Source organism: Engystomops pustulosus, chromosome 3 (assembly GCF_040894005.1).
Source record: "Engystomops pustulosus chromosome 3, aEngPut4.maternal, whole genome shotgun sequence".
Taxonomy (NCBI): Eukaryota; Metazoa; Chordata; class Amphibia; order Anura; family Leptodactylidae; genus Engystomops; species Engystomops pustulosus.
The window spans coordinates 163,291,853-163,311,209 of NC_092413.1; positions in this window are offsets into that span (position 1 = coordinate 163,291,853).

A 19,357-nucleotide genomic window follows, 5' to 3' on the forward strand; every position below is an offset into this window, starting at 1 on the left:
TATGGCGCGGGCCGGAGCGGCGTGCTGCCGGGGGGTGGGGGCGGTGACACGTGCAGTTGTGTCTCAACCGCCACCAAAGGGACGCATATAAGTTGTAGATGCCACAAGTGCCCTCTAGTGGTGGCTGTGTACACATTGCAGCCATTGTTTTACACATTGTTTTATGGACAATATGGGAGAATGTTCACAAGTATAACATTTTCACTATTCAAATGAGGCTGAAGTGCCCCAGGGGTGTTAGCAAAGCGCCCCAGGGCCCCTCTGTGATAATCCCCCCTCTGTACTGACTCTGATTTAGCAGCAGCCTTTCCACATGATTCCTTTAAACCCCCCCCCCCCAACCCTAAAGGGGTTGTACAGCCTTTAAAAACAATACATCTGGGTGGGGAAGGGGCTTAAAAAAAAAAAAAAAAAGTACCACCTGTTGCCCTTCAGTACCAAGCACCAGTTAAGGGGGGGGGGGGGGCAGGGGACTATATTTTTTTTTAAAGCTGGACAACCACCTTAACCCCTTAGTGATCAAGGCCTATTTTTCAAAACTTACGTGTTACTTTATCCGGTATTTACTTTAGAAGGCTTTAACCAGGAGACGTCAAGGGTGTGTGTGTGTGTGTGTTTTTTTTTTTTTTTTCCTGTGACCTGTTGGGCATCAAATTAGTGAAAATGTTGGTTGATATATTTAGCATTTATAGCAAAAATTTGGTAAAAACTTTGAGAAATCTATTAGAAATGTTGTTTTTTCAAACTGATGGTCTTATTACCAAAATTAGTTATTAACATTTTGCTATATCTCAGCTTGTGTTGGCGACATTTTATAAGTGTCCTTTTGTTGTATTATGACGCTGGAAAGATCAAATCGAACAGCATTATCTCAAACTTTCAAGAAAATTTTAGAATCAAATTATTTTAGGGATTGTTTTATATCTATAGGGGTTTTGAAGTTCTCTTAATGGAAACCACAAATCACCCCATTCTATTAACCACTTAGAGGACCTGTCACCCCCAAAATATACCCCCCATCAAATATGTTCCTCCTTTATTAAAATTTGTGTGTGCAAACTTAGTTTTAATCGATCCAACCTCTTACCAAATAAGAGGTCGGATCGTCGTACAGGTCCCCTAACAGTCGGCAGTTTTCACGAGTGGGGCGGTGGACACATCCCCTTCTCGCCCCTGTCAGTCAGGGACCTGTAAGAATCGCTGGCAGCAGTGCATGTATTGCAAATCGCTGCTGGCTCTATGTGATGCGTTGCGCTAACAGTGGCTGCAGAGGGGCTTATTCACAGCGCTGGTCGGATCGATTAAAAATAAGTTTAGTTCCCCCATTTGACATGAGCAAGCAATCATACTTTTCTGCCTGGCAAACTTTGGGAACAAACTGAACAGACTGGTTTGTGGATTTTGTGTAATGTTTGGAAATGTGCTGCACAGGACTGGCCCATTACAACAGATTTGCAAAGTACAACAAAAACAAAATAGCGTCTAGCTCACCCACAAAGCTCTTGGTTTCTTTTGGGATCTGCTGGAGTTTTTTCCTTTTGTATTACAACAGATTTAGGCCATATTCACACAACCGCATGGGGGGCGTCTGTACGGCTGCAAGCTTGTGGCTGTACGTAACTTCCCAATAGGACATGTCGCTCCGTGCAGCCATTATTAGTCTATCTTTCACCATGTTAAGGCCCGCACGTAATGCATTGCTATGGAGAGGGGAGGGAGCCGTAGCCATGCGGGCATACATCAGTCATAGTGGGTTAACATCTGTTTACTACTGCAAGAAAATATACAAGTTACAAAAGGGTAACTGGCAGTAGATGGCTCTGTAGAAAGTATCACACAGCAGTCCTTATAATAGCTATAACAATATCCTATGTACATTGCAGAGTTTCCTCGGCTTGGTAAGTGAAAGTGCATTTTCTGTCAATTTGTTCAGGGTCAGTCGCTCACACATTGTTCTTGCGTATATGTCAGTGCTTTAGGGAAAACTTATTAAGATTGGTGTTTTTAAATTCCTCTTCTGGCACCCATATCTACTAAGGCTCCGGCCTCTTGGTAGATTCAGGTGCAATGCCCATCAGGTCAGAGTTGAAGGGGATGTCCACTTTTAACACATTGCAAGAAATAATGAATATTGTTTTTGTAATGAAAGTTATTACATTTTCCAATATACTTTCTGTATCAATTTTCTAGATCTCTGCTTTCTATAGGAAGCCGGTCCATGGTCATGTAATGTCACACAGGTGCACAGCTCACTAGCATCAAACTTTGACTATAGTGCAAGGGTAGGGAACCTACGGCTCGGGAGCCAGATGTGGCTCTTTTGTTGGCTGCATCTGGCTCTCAGTCAGATCTTTAATAAATAGTGATGGCTGCTGTGTGTCTTAGACTGATCACTGGACACGGGCAGCAATATTACCGCTGCCTACGTCCTTTGTACGACCCAGGTGCCATCGTCTAAGTCTGGGTCAAAGAGAAGAGCGTGGGAGTAATGAGGAGCTGGCTGCAGAGAGCGCTGGTAAGTGAATATTCTTTTTTTTTTTTTCTCTCTGCTGTGGCTACCTATCTACTGGGGGTATGTGCTGGGACTACCTATCTACTGGTCTGGGGTCACAATGGGAGATCAACCCTTGGGAAGGAAACACTGTGGAAAGCTTCCTCATAGGCATGAAGCACTAAGATAAGACGGGAAATGCTGGGAACCGCCGGTCTTTATAGTAACCCGGGAAGTGGGCAGCGCCAAACAGCAGCGCACTGGCCCTTTAAATCTGCGAGTGCCGTGGCCAGCCGGGACGGGAGCCGGAAAGTGGTGAGTTGAGTGAGCTCGGAGAGGGGCACGAGACCTAGATCGCAGGGGCACCCGTGACACTGGGGTTACCCATCTACTTGGGGACATGTGCATATGGTACAGCTGTTACGGAATAACATTTTAAAATATGTGGTGTTCATGGCTCTCTCAGCCAAAAAGGTTCCTGACCCCTGCTATAGTGTGTTCTAATGAGCCGTGCAGCATTGTGACATCACATGACCATGGATTGGTGTTTATGAGCAGGAAAAGATGAAGCTTCTTGTTTACGGTTTTCCCATTAATTCCAGCCACCTAAGTATGGCAGAGAAGGGGTCATTCTCTCCTCTTCACTGTCCTTGGTGTAGTTTATATGCAACAGTGTATGGAACCTGTGATATGTAACATATATATTGGTCTACTGAGTAATGGAGGGGAGGGTATATAAGTAACTGCATTCATGGAAGGTTTTTATTGTTTGGTAGTATACAGCCTTGACACTTACAGATCAAAGTAATTGATCTTTTTATATACAAAATCGGATTCAGTCCAAATAGATTTACCGCAGCTATGAGACCCCTAATTTTACCACCAAAAACTGGGAAAACCTATTGACTTGAGTATAAGCCGAGGGTGTAGCAGCCAGCCCGCACCCTGTATTCCAAGCACATAAAAAAAAAAAATAAAAAAAATGAATACTCACTCCTCAGCGGGGCTCCTTTTCTTTCTTCTTTGCTGTAATAGCCAGCAGGGGGCGGGGGCTCCTTTTCTTTCTTCTTTGCTGTAATAGCCAGCAGAGTCATGTCCATCTTGGGACATTTTTTTTTTTTTTTTTTTCTGGTATAATTGATTGTTATTAAATAAAGAATTTTTATATTTGAATAAGATACTTTTAACCCTAGGTTGTCTGATCCTTTCATATACTGCCATATTACTATATGGCAGTATATTGGGATTTTCCACATCTATTACAATGTGCAAATTGCACATTGTAATAGGCTAAAACAAGACAAACTCGGGTCTTTGTATGACCCAAGGCTGTAAAGGCATCACCGCTCCCTGTTGACATCATGGGGACCGATGATTAAAACAAAGATGGCACCGGTCGTGCGCTGCTGCCTTTTAAATGCCACTGGCTGCAATCAAAAGATTAACCCACGATTGGTGCTAGCACTGTTCTCTGGTGCATGCTTGAGAACCCTCTCCATACATCCTTAACAGCTCACGGTAATGGTAAGGAGTTAACCATGAGTGGTGTTCCCACCTACTACAACTAATTCAATTCATAATAGCCCAAAAGTACTTAAATTAAAAAAAAAAATTACCTACCTTGCCATAATTTACAGTAAATGGGGCGTGCCTCCCCCTAGTAACGTCCCTCTGACACTAGCATGGGGGCCACCAGAGGTTGCATTAACGCCTTACCATGCGTCATAAATGCTTGGTGAGGCTCAATTACCCCCCAAAATAATTGCCTTGCGTACATGTACAATTATTCACTGTAGCACGCAAGCTGAGTGGTTCATGTAAAAATAGTGTCTGTTAACGTATACAGCTAGGAGTTAAATATTTGTATTACAGAAAATGTAATAATCCTTGGCTAAAAATACTCCCCAAAAATTACCCTTCTGTAAAAATGTTAGTGCGCCCTCTGGGGGCCACACCATAAATTTGTCCCCTTTTAAGCCCATACCAACCAGTTCTTCTTGAACCATGGCAGGAACCCGAAAGGGGCCGACAATCTCACTCCATGATTCCAGCCCCAAACATTATTCCACCTCCTCCTTGTTGGTGCCATAGCTGTGTTTGTATGGGGTGTCCATCAACCAGCCATCCTCCACTCCGTCCATCTGGACCATGGAGCGTTGCACGACACTTATTGGTAAACAAAACAGTTGTGAAGTCACTCTTCATGAATTGTTTGGCCCACTGGAGCCATTTCTGCTATCAGCACATTGTAATGAATGAGAAGTAAAATCCCCATATACTGCCTTATTGCAGTATGGCAGTATATGGTAGGATCGATCAGACAACCTAGGGTTAAAGTACCCTAGGGAGTCTGAAAAAAAGTAAAAGTAAAAAAAAGCTTAAAAAAAAAAATTATAATAAAAAAACCTAAAAATTCAAATCACCCCCCTTTCCCTAGAACTGATATTAATATTAATAAACAGTAAAAATCATAAACACATTAGGTATCGCTGCATCCGAAAATGTCCGATCTATCAAAATGTAATTACGGTTTTTCAATGCGTTTAACCTCGTAACGGAAAATAGCGTCCAAAGTCAAAAATGACATATTTTTTTTGCCATTTTGGAAAATATAAAAAAATTTATAAAAAGTGATCAAAAGGTCGTACAGTCCTAAAAATGATAGCAATGAAAATGCCATCAAAAGTCGCAAAAAATTACACCACCCACAGCTCCGTACACCAAAGTATGAAAAAGTTATTGCCGCCAGAAGATGGCAAAATCAAAAAAAAAAATTTTGTACAGGAGTTTTTAATTTTTTTAAATGTATGAAAACATTATAAAACCTATACAAATTTGGTATCCCCTTAATCGTACCGACCCAAAGAATAAATTAGACATGTCATTTGTGGCACACAGTGAAAGCTGTAAAATCCAAGCCCACAAGAAAGTGTCGCAAATGTGGTTTTTCACCATTTTCACTGCATTTGGAATTTTGTTCCCGCTTCCCAGTACGCGCCATGGAATATTGAATACCGTCACTACGAAGTGCAATTTGTTATGCAGAAAATAAGCCATAACAGAGCTCTTTATGTTATAGATTTTTGAAGGTGGGGAGTGAAAAATGGAAGTGAAAAACCTAAAAAAGGCCAAGTCGTTAAGGGGTTAACAACATAATGGAAGTGGTTTATTAGGCCAATATCTGATGGCAGGTTCCACACAGTGTACTGGGAAAAAAAATTGCAACTGCATTGGAATCACTAAAAAGACAAGTTGTGCCATTTACCTCTTTTTCTTTTAGGTCAGTAGCAATATGAAGACACCAAATCAAATATAGTTTTCTTATATCTGAATAAGTTTTAAAAAAATAAAAACCTTTGCAAAAATTAATTTTTTCATACTTTGACATGACTCAAGCTCAAAGTTATCACACCAAAACTGGAGTATGGTATAAAGATCTTTGTGTACAGACCAAAAGTGGATGTAGTTCTGTCCTGTATTGCCGATGCATAACATTTAGAGATGAGCGAACATACTCGTTCGAGCATTAGCGTACTCGAAACTGCTCGTTGCTCGGACGAATACTTCGCCCGCTCGAGAAAATGGCAGCTCCCGCCGTTTTGCTTTTTGGCGGCCAGAAACAGAGCCAATCACAAGCCAGGAGACTCTGCACTCCACCCAGCATGACGTGGTACCCTTACACGTCGATAGCAGTGGTTGGCTGGCCAGATCAGGTGACCCTGGAATAGACTAGCCCCTGCCTGCGCTGCTCGGATCATTCTGTGTCTGGATGTTGCTAGGGAGAGAGCTGCTGCTGGTCAGGGAAAGCGTTAGGCTGTTCAATTAGAATAGTGTTAGGCAGGAGTGATTCTACAAGAACCCAACAGCCCTTCTTAGGGCTACAATAACGTTATACTTTTTTTTTTTTTTATTTGCAGCTAGTACCATATTGTGAGGATTTGCAGGGGGACTTGCTACCGTTGTGTTTAGCTCTTAGTGACACACATATCCACCTCAAACACCAAAGTGGGAAAATTTATTAGGGGTTTGATTTCAATTAGGCACAGTCTGCCATTTACTTTTTATTTTACGTTTATTTTTTCATAACTCAGCGTCGTCTCATCTGGCATAGCAGTGTGCTTTCATACTTGGCTAGAAAATAGCCATAGGAGAATCCAAACGGCTTACTTAGGCCTACAATAGCGTTATATATATTTTATTTCTGGTTGATCTGCTGGTGGCTGTCCTTGCTGCAGTGCATCTACTACCATATTGTGAGGAATTTGTAGTGAGACTTGCGACCGTTGTGTTTAGCGCTTAGTGACGCACATATCCATCGCAAAGACCGAAGTGGGAAAATTTATTAGGGGTTTGATTTCAATTAGGCACAGTCTGCCATTTACTTTTTATTTTACGTTTATTTTTTCATAACTCAACGTCATCTCATCTGGCATAGCAGTGTGCTTTCATACTTGGCTAGAAAATAGCCATAGGAGAATACAAACGGCTTACTTAGGCCTACAATAGCGTTATATATATATTTTATTTCTGGTTGATCTGCTGGTGGCTGTCCTTGCTGCAGTGCATCTACTACCATATTGTGAGGAATTTGTAGTGAGACTTGCGACCGTTGTGTTTAGGGCTTAGTGACGCACATATCCATCGCAAAGACCGAAGTGGGAAAATTTATTAGGGGTTTGATTTCAATTAGGCACAGTCTGCCATTTACTTTTTATTTTACGTTTATTTTTTCGTAACTCAGCGTCATCTCATCTGGCATAGCAGTGTGCTTTCATACTTGGCTAGAAAATAGCCATAGCAATAGGATAGCATCGTTTGGTTTTAAAAACAAAAAAACACAAAAAAAAGTAAAAAAAAAATTAAAGTTATAACTTTCACTTTCAAAATGTTTAACCCGAGGGCTAGGGGTAGAGGACGGGGACGTGGGCGTCCAACTACTGCAGGGGTCAGAGGCCGTGGTCCTGGGTGGGGTGAGACACCACCTGCTGATGAGGGAGCAGGGGAACGCCGCAGAGCTACACTCCTTAGGTTCATGTCTGAAGTTACTGGGACTCGTGGTAGAGCACTGTTGAGGCCAGAACAGTGCGAACAGGTGATGTCGTGGATTGCCGACAATGCTTCGAGCAATTTGTCCACCAGTCAGTCTTCCACGCAGTCCACCCATGTCACCGAAATCGGCACTCCTCCAGCTCCTGCACCTCAGCCTCCTCCCCCCTCACTCTGCCCCCTCCCAGGAAAATTTGGCATTTGAACCGGTATACTCCGAGGAACTGTTTTCTGGACCCTTCCCACAGTCACAAACCACTTGTCCGGTTGCTGCTGAGCAATTTTCCGATGCCCAGGTTTTCCACCAGTCGCAGTCTGTGGGTGATGATGACCTTCTTGACGTAGTGGAAGAAGTGTGTAAAGAGGTGTCCGACGATGAGGAGACACGGTTGTCAGACAGTGGTGAAGTTGTTGTCAGGGCAGGAAGTCCGAGGGGGGAGCAGACTGAGGGATCGGAGGATGATGAGGTGACAGACCCAAGCTGGGTTGAGAGGCCGGGTGAACACAGTGCTTCTGAGACGGAGGAGAGTCCTCGACCAGAACAGGTTGGAAGAGGCAGTGGTGGGGCCAGACGGAGAGGCAGGGCCAGAGCAGGTGCATCAGCGCCAAATGTGTCACGTAGTGAAGCTCCCGTGGTGAGGGCTCCCGCGGCGAGGGCTAGATTTTCAGAAGTCTGGAGGTTCTTTAAGGAAACACCGGATGACCGACGGACTGTGGTGTGCAACCTTTGCCAAACCAGGATCAGCAGGGGTTCCACCACTACTAGCTTAACTACCACCAGTATGCGCAGGCATATGAATGCTAAACACCCCACTCAGTGGCACCAAGCCCGTTCACCTCCGGCCGTGCACACCACTGCTCCTTCCCCTGTGTCAGCTGATAGTCAGCCCCCTGCCCAGGACCCTGGCACAAAAACTCCATCGTCGCCTCCACGATCCTCCACAGCATCCACCAGCGTTCAGCTCTCCATACCCCAGACGCTGGAGCGGAAACGGAAATATAGTGCAACCCACCCGCACGCCCAAGCCCTTAATGTCCACATCTCCAGATTGCTTAGCCTGGAGATGCTGCCCTATAGGCTAGTAGAGACCGAGGCCTTTCGCAACCTCATGGCGGCGGCCGCCCCTCGGTATTCGGTCCCCAGCCGCCACTACTTTTCCCGATGTGCCGTCCCAGCCCTGCACCAGCACGTGTCAGACAATATCATCCGTGCCCTGACCAACGCCGTTTCTGACAAGGTCCACCTGACCACGGACACGTGGACGAGTGCTGCCGGGCAGGGCCACTATATATCGCTGACGGCACATTGGGTTAACTTGGTGGAGGCTGGGGCCGAGTCTGACCCTGCGGCTGGTCATATACTGCCGACGCCGAGGATTGCGGGGCCTACCTCGGTCCAGGTCTTTCAGGCCTACTATGCCTCCTCCTCCTCCCACCCCTCCTCCACCTCCTCCTCCGAACTACCATCCGTGGGCATGGCGCCATCAGTCGCTAGCTCTAGGCACAGCAGCAGTGCCGTCGCTAAGCGACAGCAGGCGGTGCTCAAACTGCTGAGCCTAGGCGATAAAAGGCACACCGCCCAAGAACTATTACAGGGCATCACGGCGCAGACTGATCTGTGGCTGGCACCGCTGAACCTGAAGCCAGGCATGGTTGTGTGTGACACCGGCCGTAACCTGGTGGCGGCTCTGCAACTCGGCAGACTGACACATGTGCCATGCCTGGCCCATGTGTTAAATCTGATAGTTCAGCGTTTCCTCAAGACATACCCCAATCTGTCTGATTTGCTCACGAAGGTGCGCCGCATCTGTGCGCATTTCAGGAAGTCCAGCACAGATGCTGCCACTCTCAGGGCAGCGCAGCGCCGCCTCCAACTGCCCGCTCACCGACTGTTGTGCGACGTGCCCACGAGGTGGAATTCAACATTAACCATGTTATCCAGAGTTTACCAGCAGCGCAGAGCGATTGTAGACTGCCAGATGTCAACTTCCACCAGAACTGGTAGTCAGGTCAGTCAGCTTCCTCAAGTCTACAATGAGGAGTGGACGTGGATGTCTGATATCTGTCAGGTGCTGAGTAACTTTGAGGAGTCAACACAGATGGTCAGTGGCGATGCCGCCTTCATCAGCCTCACCATCCCGCTGCTTGGCCTGTTGAAAAACTCTCTGATCAGCATGAAGTCGGAAGCTTTGCGTTCGTCACAAGAGACGGGGGAAGAAGATTCCCTTGTTGATAGCCAAAGCACCCTCAGGTCTGTTTCTCAGCGCATATCGGAGGAGGTGGAGGAGGATGAGGAGGAAGAGGAGGAGAATGTTGGCGAGACACAAGAGGGGAGCATTGCTTAGACCTTCACTGTTCAGCGTGTATGGGCAGAAGAAGAGGAGTTGGAGGAGGAGGAGATGGACAGTCAGGCCAGTGAGGGGAGTGAATTCTTGAGAGTTGGGACTCTGGCGCATATGGCAGATTTCATGCTAGGCTGCCTATCCTGTGACCCTCGCGTTCAAAGAATTTATTCTAGCACCGATTACTGGGTATTCACTCTCCTGGACCCACGGTACAAGCAAAATCTTTCCACTCTCATCCCTGGAGAGGAAAGGAGTGTGAGAATGCATGAATACCAGCAGGCCCTGGTGCACAAGCTGAAACAGTATTTCCCTTCTGACAGCGCTAGCGGCAGAGTGCGTAGTTCTGCGGGACAAGTAGCGAGGGAGAGTAGGCGAGCTGGCAGCTTGTCCAGCACTGGCAAGGGTACGCTTTACAAGGCTTTTGCCAGCTTTATGTCACCCCAGCAAGACACTGTCACCTGTCCCCAGTCTCAGCAGAGTAGGGCTGATCTTTACAGAAAGATGGTGAGGGAGTACGTAGCTGACCATACCATCGTCCTAAATGATCACACAGCTCCCTACAACTACTGGGTTTCAAAGCTGGACATGTGGCACGAACTGGCGCTGTACGCCTTGGAGGTTCTTGCCTGCCCTGCCGCTAGCGTGTTGTCCGAGCGGGTTTTCAGTGCAGCTGGTGGCATCATCACCGATAAGCGTACACGCCTGTCGACTGACAGCGCTGACGCTTATTAAGATGAATAAAGCCTGGATTTCTCATAATTTCCAATCTCCACCAGGTGAAGGAAGCTCAACCTGAATAATTTATGCACTCCTCCTCCTCATTTTCCTCCTTCTCCTCCTCTTTGTACACTAAAGCAGAGGAAACTGGCTATTTTTTGACTGGGCCCACTGGCTCTAGCTATAGTACTTTATGCATTTAATTTTTCTGGAGGGCCACCTACCCGGTCCTCTGTTTTAAACAATTTTTGGGACTGCCACATACAGGCACTCAATCTATTCAATTTTTCTGGAGGGCCACCTACCTGCTCCTCTTGTTTGAAAACTTTTTTGGACTGCCACATACAGGCACTCAATCTATTTCATTTTTCTGGAGGGCCACCTACCTGCTCCTCTGGTTTGAAAACTTTTTTGGACTGCCACATACAGGCACTATCCAAATTAAATTGTCTCCATAGCAGCCTCCACACGTCTCCATTGCTACCTCCAAAAGTCGTCCATATAACTGCCTCCATACATCGTCCCCTTATCAAACGAGGTGTGTCAGGCAGAAATTTGGGTTGTTTTCATGGATTCCACATCAAAGTTGTTAACTTTGTCGCCACCCTGCTGTGTTATCCACAAAATATACTGGCAAACTTTTATCATTTACCGATATTATTTCAGCGCTTCTTGCGCATCTGTTGATTACACTGCTGTGTAATCCACAAAATATACTGCCAAACTTTTACCATTTACGGATATTATTTCAGCGCTTCTTGCGCATCTGTTTACATTCCCCTCACCCGCCATATCCCAAACTTATAAGAACGCTACTACACTTAACTTGGTGGAGGCTGGGACCGAGTCTGACCCTGGGGCTGGTCATATACTGCCGACGCTGAGGATTGCGGGGCCTACCTCGGTCCAGGTCTCAAAGGCCTACTATACCTCCTCCTCCTCCCATCCCTCCTCCACCTCCTCCTCCGAATTACCATCCGTGGGCATGGCGCCATCAGTCGGTAGCTCTAGGCACAGCAGCAGTGCCGTCGCTAAGCGACAGCAGGCGGTGCTCAAACTGCTGAGCCTAGGCGATAAAAGGCACACCGCCCAAGAGCTATTACAGGGCATTCCACATCAAACTTGTTAACTTTGTCGCCACCCTGCTGTGTAATCCACAAAATATACTGGCAAACTTTTATCATTTACCAATATTATTTCAGCGCTTCTTGCGCATCTGTTTACATTCCCCTCACCCGCCATATCCTAAACTTATAAGAACGCTACTACACTTGATCTTATACAAAAGGTTCTTAGAAGTGCTGTTTGGGGAGTAGCCTAGAGACAGGGGCTTGGATTGGCGAAAGCTCGCCTGGCAGCGGAGCGCCAGCTCCATCTCAAGATCCAACTAACATAGTTTTAACTGCAGTTCCTTTAATCTACTACTAGTTCACTGCCTCCATACATCGTCCCCTTATCAAACGAGCTGGGTCAGGCAGAATTTTCAGGTGTTTCACCAGATACATAGTGGAACGCGGCCCATCTGTCGCCGCCATGCTGGAGACCTGAAGTTGCAATCATAGCAGCGCAATATGGATGCCCCATACTGTCGCTCTTAATCATGGAACCATTTCCGTAAAAACAATTAAAAATAGAACCACTATGCTATTCCATTATTCCTAGGTGAAATATTCAAACGACCCGGCCTGTTTTGAAAATTATAATTTTTTCAAAGTAAACGCTTCTGGCCAACAGGCCCATTTTGGGTGGGGAGGAGCCGAGAGACAGGGGCTTGGACAGGCGAAAGCTCGCCTGGCGGTGGACCGCCAGCTCCATCCCAAGATTGGGCAGCCTCAGAGGCATCCATGCATGCTGCCCCTGCTGTTTCCTGTCCATTTTGCCTCCACGATCCTCCACAGCGTCCACCAATGTCTCATTTCAACTCTCTATACCCCAGACGCTGGAGCACAAGAGCATATGCAGCACATCATCCCCTTATCAAACGAGCTGTGTCAGGCAGAATTTTCAGGTGTTTCACCAGATACATAGTGGAACTCGGCCCATCTGTCGCCGCCATGCTGGAGACCTGAAGTTGCAATCATAGCAGCGCAATATGAATGCCCCATACTGTCGCTCTTAATCATGGAAGTTGTCTCCATGGCTGCCTCCACATGTCGTCCCCTTATCAAAAGAGCTGTGTCAGGCTCATTTTTCGGGTGTTTCACCAGATACATTATGGAACTTGGTCACTATGTCGCCACCATGCTGTGTTATCGACTAAATATACCTTCAACCTTTTGTTCACATAGGAAATCATTTCACCTCCTTTGGTGAAACCTGAGTCCATTTAGGGTATGTCGCCATGAGACTCTCTAGCCTGCCACTGCTGCCGCTGCCTCTGCATGCCGTCCCCTATAGTGTCAGGGTCAATTATTGGATGTTTTAGATGCTATCTAGCCTCATTTGGTCACTCTGTCATGGCCATGCTGTTGCCCATAATTTTGGCATAATGGTGCGATTAAGCAGCCTCAGAGGCATCCATGCATGCTGCCCCTGCTGTTTCCTGTCCATTTCCGTGGTGTTTCCATCCTTTTCTGAGGTTCCCAGGTGTTTGGCCAAGTTTCCCTGTGCAGAGCCTTGGTCCCCTTGAAAAATGCTCGAGTCTCCCATTGACTTCAATGGGGCTCGTTATTCGAGACGAGCACTCGAGCATCGGGAAAAGTTTGTCTCGAATAACGAGTACCCGAGCATTTTAGTGCTCGCTCATCTCTAATAACATTCTATACCAGCTATTTTGGGGAGGGACTACATAGATGAATGGTTGTCTGATTATCACATGAATTTAGCAACATAGCATCATTTCCCCATAGTCCATATATGGCTTTGATAGTTCTGATCATGCTCCATGGATCTGTGACGTTGGTAACAGAACTTCTCTGTGATTTCCAGGAACTGGCTGGGTACAAGACATCCATCTATACCAGGAAGTGTGCTGCCAGTATATGGCACATATTCAGGGCCGGATTAAGGTTGGTGGGGCCCCATTGAATGTAGTCTAGACAGGGAACAGCAATCGCTACATACCAGTCCCCAGTATTCACTATATACAGCTCCCCCAGCAATCACTATATACTGCCCACCAGAATTCACCGTATACAGCTCCCCCAGCAATCACTGTATACAGCTCCCCCAGCAATCACTGTATACAGCTCCCCCAGCAACCACTGTATACTGCTCCCCCAGCAACCACTGTATACAGCTCCCCCAGCAATCACTGTATACAGCTCCTCCAGCAATCACTATACATACCTCCCAACATTTGTGAAAGGGAAAGAGGGACAAAATGGCGGCACGCGCAGCGTGCCCCGGCGATCCCCCTAAGCCACACCCCCAATCACTCCCTGGCCACGCCCCAAATTTTATCCATATTATAATAAAAATCATCTCAATTAAAAAAAAAAAAAAATTATCCTCATTGGGATTTGAACCTGCAGTGTCCATGTACAATAATGACACAGCACCTCAACCAACTGAGCTATAACCTCTGTGATTATTTAGGTGTAGAATTTTGGTAACTAAGAACTATGACTACTGTTACACTGTGACACAGATTTAATGCTTTGGTATATAGAGAGGGATCTTCTCAGAAATTATTGTAATTATTGAGACTATTATTATTATTATGGAGATTATTATTATTATTATTATTATTGAGATGATTATTATTATTTTTACTATTATTAATAATCGTCTCCATAATAATAAAAATAATAAAATTTATAATAATAATAATAGTTTCAATAATTAACATAAATAATCTCTGAGAAGATACCTCTCTATATATCAGGGCAGTAAGTCTGTGTCACAGTGTAACACTGGCAGATAACACTTCTTAGTTACCAGAAATCCTTAACCTTGTATCACTGGGCTTATAGCTCAGTTAGTTAAGGCTCCTGTCTGCAGTTTGAATCTCAGCCTGGGCAAAACTTTATTACATTTTTTTAAATAAAGAGCTTGTGTCTGGGGAAGCCCTGGTGACCCTATATGGACAGTTGGTGATCTGACCTGATGACGTGGTCCCTGCTCTCTCCGCTAAGCCGACACTTCTCTGAAAAGGATTCCCTGCCTGATGTCTGCTCTGGGGAACCCTAGGAAATGCAGTGACCATATATGGACAGATGCTGATATGAAGCTGATGACGTGGTCCCTGCTCTCTCCGCTAAGCCGACACTTCTCTGAAAAGGATTCCCTGCCCGATGTCTGCTCTGGGGAACCCTAGGAGATGCAGTGACCATATATGGACAGATGCTGATCTGAAGCTGATGACGTGGTCCCTGCTCTCCGCTAAGCCTGACACTTCTCTGAAAAGGATTCCCTGCCCGATGTCTGTAGAAGCCATTCTGTACTGTTCAGGCTTTCAAAGTATTTACTATGCGGACACAGCGCCGGGACACAGCGGGACCTGGGGGGACACAATCCGTGACAATCTCATAGCTGCCCGTGACGCGGGGCAGAGGTAAGAAAAACGGGACTTTCCCAGCAAAATCGGGACGGTTGGGAGCTATGACTATATACTGCCCACCAGCAATCACTGTATACAACTCCCTAAAATAACTATATACACCCTCCCTATAATAACTATATACAGTCCCTCTATAATAACTATATACACCCTTCTTACAATAACTATATACACCCTCCCTATAACTATATACACTCATCGGCCACTTTATTAGGTACACCTGTCCAACTGCTCGTTAACACTTAATTTCTAATCAGCCAATCACATGGCGGCAACTCAGTGCATTTAGGCATGTAGACATGGTCAAGACAATCTCCTGCAGTTCATACCGAGCATCAGTATGGGGAAGAAAGGTGATTTGAGTGCCTTTGAACGTGGCATGGTTGTTGGTGCCAGAAGGGCTGGTCTGAGTATTTCAGAAACTGCTGATCTACTGGGATTTTCACGCACAACCATCTCTAGGGTTTACAGAGAATGGTCCAAAAAAGAAGCTGATAGAAAGGCAACAGTGACTCAAATCGCCACCAGTTACAACCAAGATAGGCAGAAGAGTATCTCTGAACGCACAGTACGTCAAACTTTGAGGCAGATGGGCTACAGCAGCAGAAGACTACACCGGGTGCCACTCCTTTCAGCTAGAAACAGGAAACAGGCTACAATTTGCACTAGCTCATTGAAATTGGACAGTAGAAGATTGGAAAAACGTTGCCTGGTCTGATGAGTCTCGATTTCTGCTGCGACATTCGGATGGTAGGGTCAGAATTTGGCGTCAACAACATGAAAGCATGGATCCATCCTGCCTTGTATCAACGGTTCAGGCTGGTGGTGGTGGTGTCATGGTGTGGGGAATATTTTCTTGGCACTCTTTGGGCCCCTTGGTACCAATTGAGCATCGTTGCAATGCCACAGCCTACCTGAGTATTGTTGCTGACCATGTCCATCCCTTTATGGCCACAATGTACCCAACATCTGATGGCTACTTTCAGCAGGATAATGCGCCATGTCATAAAGCTGGAATCATCTCAGACTGGTTTCTTGAACATGTTAACGAGTTCACTGTACTCAAATGGCCTCCACAGTCACCAGATCTCAATCCAATAGAGCATCTTTGGGATGTGGTGGAACGGGAGATTCGCATCATGGATGTGCAGCCGACAAATCTGCGGCAACTGTGTGATGCCATCATGTCAATATGGACCAAAATCTCTGAGGAATGCTTCCAGCACCTTGTTGAATCTATGCCACGAAGATTTGAGGCAGTTCTGAAGGCAAAAGGGGGTCCAACCCGTTACTAGCATGGTGTACCTAATAAAGTGGCCGGTGAGTGTACAGTCCGCCTATAATAACTATACACCCCCTATAACTATACAGTTCCCTATAATATCTATACACCCCCTATAACTATATAGTCCCCTATAATAACTATACACCCCCTATAATAACTATATACAGCCTCCCTATAATAACTATATAACCCCCTATAATAACTATATACAGCCTCCCTATAATAACTATATACACTACCCTATAATAACTATATACACCCCCCTATAATAACCATATAGAGCCTCCCTATAATAACTATATACACCCCATATAATAACAATATACAGTCCCCCTATAATAACTACATGCAGTCCCCCTATGATAACTATATACAACTAACTATATACAATCCCCCCATAGTAAATATATACAGTCCTAGGTAAAATAATGAAATTATACTCACGTACCAGGGTTCCCCAGATACACGCCGCCCTCAGCTTCCCTTGCGGTGGATATTGGCTGCAAACAAAGGTGGCGGTGCCCTGCTACAGTGGGCGCCGCCGTTGTGGTGCAGTGACATCTTTTTTTATATGCTGTCGTCTATGGCAGAGCAAGGAACTTATTGGTGGGGGCCCCTTTAAGGGTAAAGTGGTGGGGGGCCCGGGGCACATATTAGGGGTGGACCCACAGCCAGGCACCATCTTAGTTCCAGCGTTAAGCTTGAAAAATTAAAGCATTTTTTTAATCGTACAGTAATACTTCACATTATTGTTACCATTTTGAGAATATTGAGACCTTTTGATTACAATTACATTCTTCTGTTACAATTAGGCGCTTTCTCTTCCAGCTTTCCAGCAGAAACTCTGAAATTAGCGACACTACAATCGCCTGTGGACATTCCCAAACTTTTATTTTGATCTGTTCTTGTGTAGAAATGTACTGATGTAACATACTTTGCCAGCAGATGCACATTTCACACTCTTTTGTTGCTGCTGTTATCTTGGTTATATGAGAAGTGTATGTATCCTCTATACCCTCTTCACTCTGGAGCCTTTTCTAGACATGTGAGTCTGAATAGCACTTCTTTAGTGGTTTCCTTCAAGTTAAAAAGTCTCCAAAGACTTAAATTCCATCAGTTCTTTCATCACAGTAGAAATTGCATCATGGGATTTAATGTACTTAGAACAGCTACAGTGTGTCCACTCTGCAATGGTCATTTTTCATCACAGGAAACAGCTTGAATTGCTCTATAGCACAACCATGTCTTATAAGTGGAGTCGCAATTTGGCTGAGTTTCCTGCATCTTACTAATATGAGGTATGTTTGTAATACAACAAGTCCATCCATAATCTAAGCAGTGGCCGTGGAAATTCATGTCACAGTTTCTTATGCCTCCTTGATCATACCATCAGTTCAAGCTTTTTTAATGTCTCATAACTGCCAACCAATACAAATCTTTGAATTTTCAACCTTTTACTTTTTAAAACTTTAAAAATGCAGCCCCCACCAAAAAAAACAAACAGTTTTTCTTTTATTGTTTAACACCCTTTGGGCTCTTTCACATTGGTGTTGGTGCTCAGCTTCAGTTGCACATCTGTTAGTTTTGTCTCCGTTTCTCTTCTGTTTCTTTCTCGGTGATGCATCTGTATTGTCTCCGGATGTTGCACCACCTTTTTTTGCAGACCCATAGATTTCTATTGCCTTCTGTGATCTGCAGCAGTGAAAAATAATAGGACATGTTTCATATTTTTTTTTTCCACAAAAATCAATGCCATTTTGAAAGAGCCCTTTAAGTATAGCTTAAAGTGTAACCGTCATTTCAAAAAACTTTTGATATGTTGTAGGGCAGGTAATTTTAAGCCCTTTTGCAATTGGATTAGGTACCCGAATCTTGTATTCTGCAATCTCACATATGTCTGTTACTATGGACATTCCGTCTTCAGAAAGAAGCTAAAACTACGGAGGAAGAGACTCGCCCCATCCCCCTCCCTGCACACAGCTGATTACCTCAGGTCTGCAGCAGTCATGTGCTGACAGGAACACTGACTAATGTAATAACTAAACACCTACACTTATCTTTCCCTCAGCTTTCCCTACACCTGTATATGTATACTGTATAAACACATCCACACAGACAGAGACTGCAGCCCCACCCTCCCCCCATCACCTCACACTCCACAGGAAATGGCAGGAGAAAAGGGACTCCAAGCTGTGCCCTTATGTGCTGTGCTGAAGTTTTACTTAGATAGCTAGATAGATAGATAGATAGATATGAGAGATGGATACAAAGGAAAAAAAGGCAGCACACCAGATTGTAGTGAAAAAATACCTTAGTGGATTTATTCCATGTGAAAGAGATGGATAGATAGATAGTATATGCATTGATAGCTCTGGTGTCATTGGTCAGCAGCAGGGGCTTGTGATGAGGTGACAGGAGGCTCCGCCCCTCCATCTGGCTGATTGTAGTTTTTTTGAGAGCTGGAAACCCTGGTTGCTATGGGCCAAAAAAAGGTACTAAATGAGGACCGAGAGGCAAAATATTTTGAGGAATGATTCCCAGGGTCACCTGGTGCTGAATTATGTGTTTTATTTTTTATTTTTTGCTCAGAATGACGTTTACACTTTAAGGAGAACCTGCCATGCAAATTAACCCAGCCAAAAATTAATTAATTTGCCATATATACTTGTGTATAAGCCAAAGCCCCTAATTTTACCACCAAATACTGGAAAAACCTATTTATTCGAGTATAACCCGAGGTTGAGAAATGCATTGGTCACAGCCTCCCAGTATGTAGCCAGCCCCCAGTTTGCCCAGCACATTAAAAAAATAAACTTGCATACTCACCTTCAGGTGGTCCCGAAGCTTGGCAAGGCTCCTCTTCTTTCTTCTCTTTGCTGTAACAGCCGGCAGAGACGCGTCCATGAACTCCAGTGCATACTATAACGTAATCAGCGCAACACCACCGCATCATAGAGTGCGCAGGCCAGTAG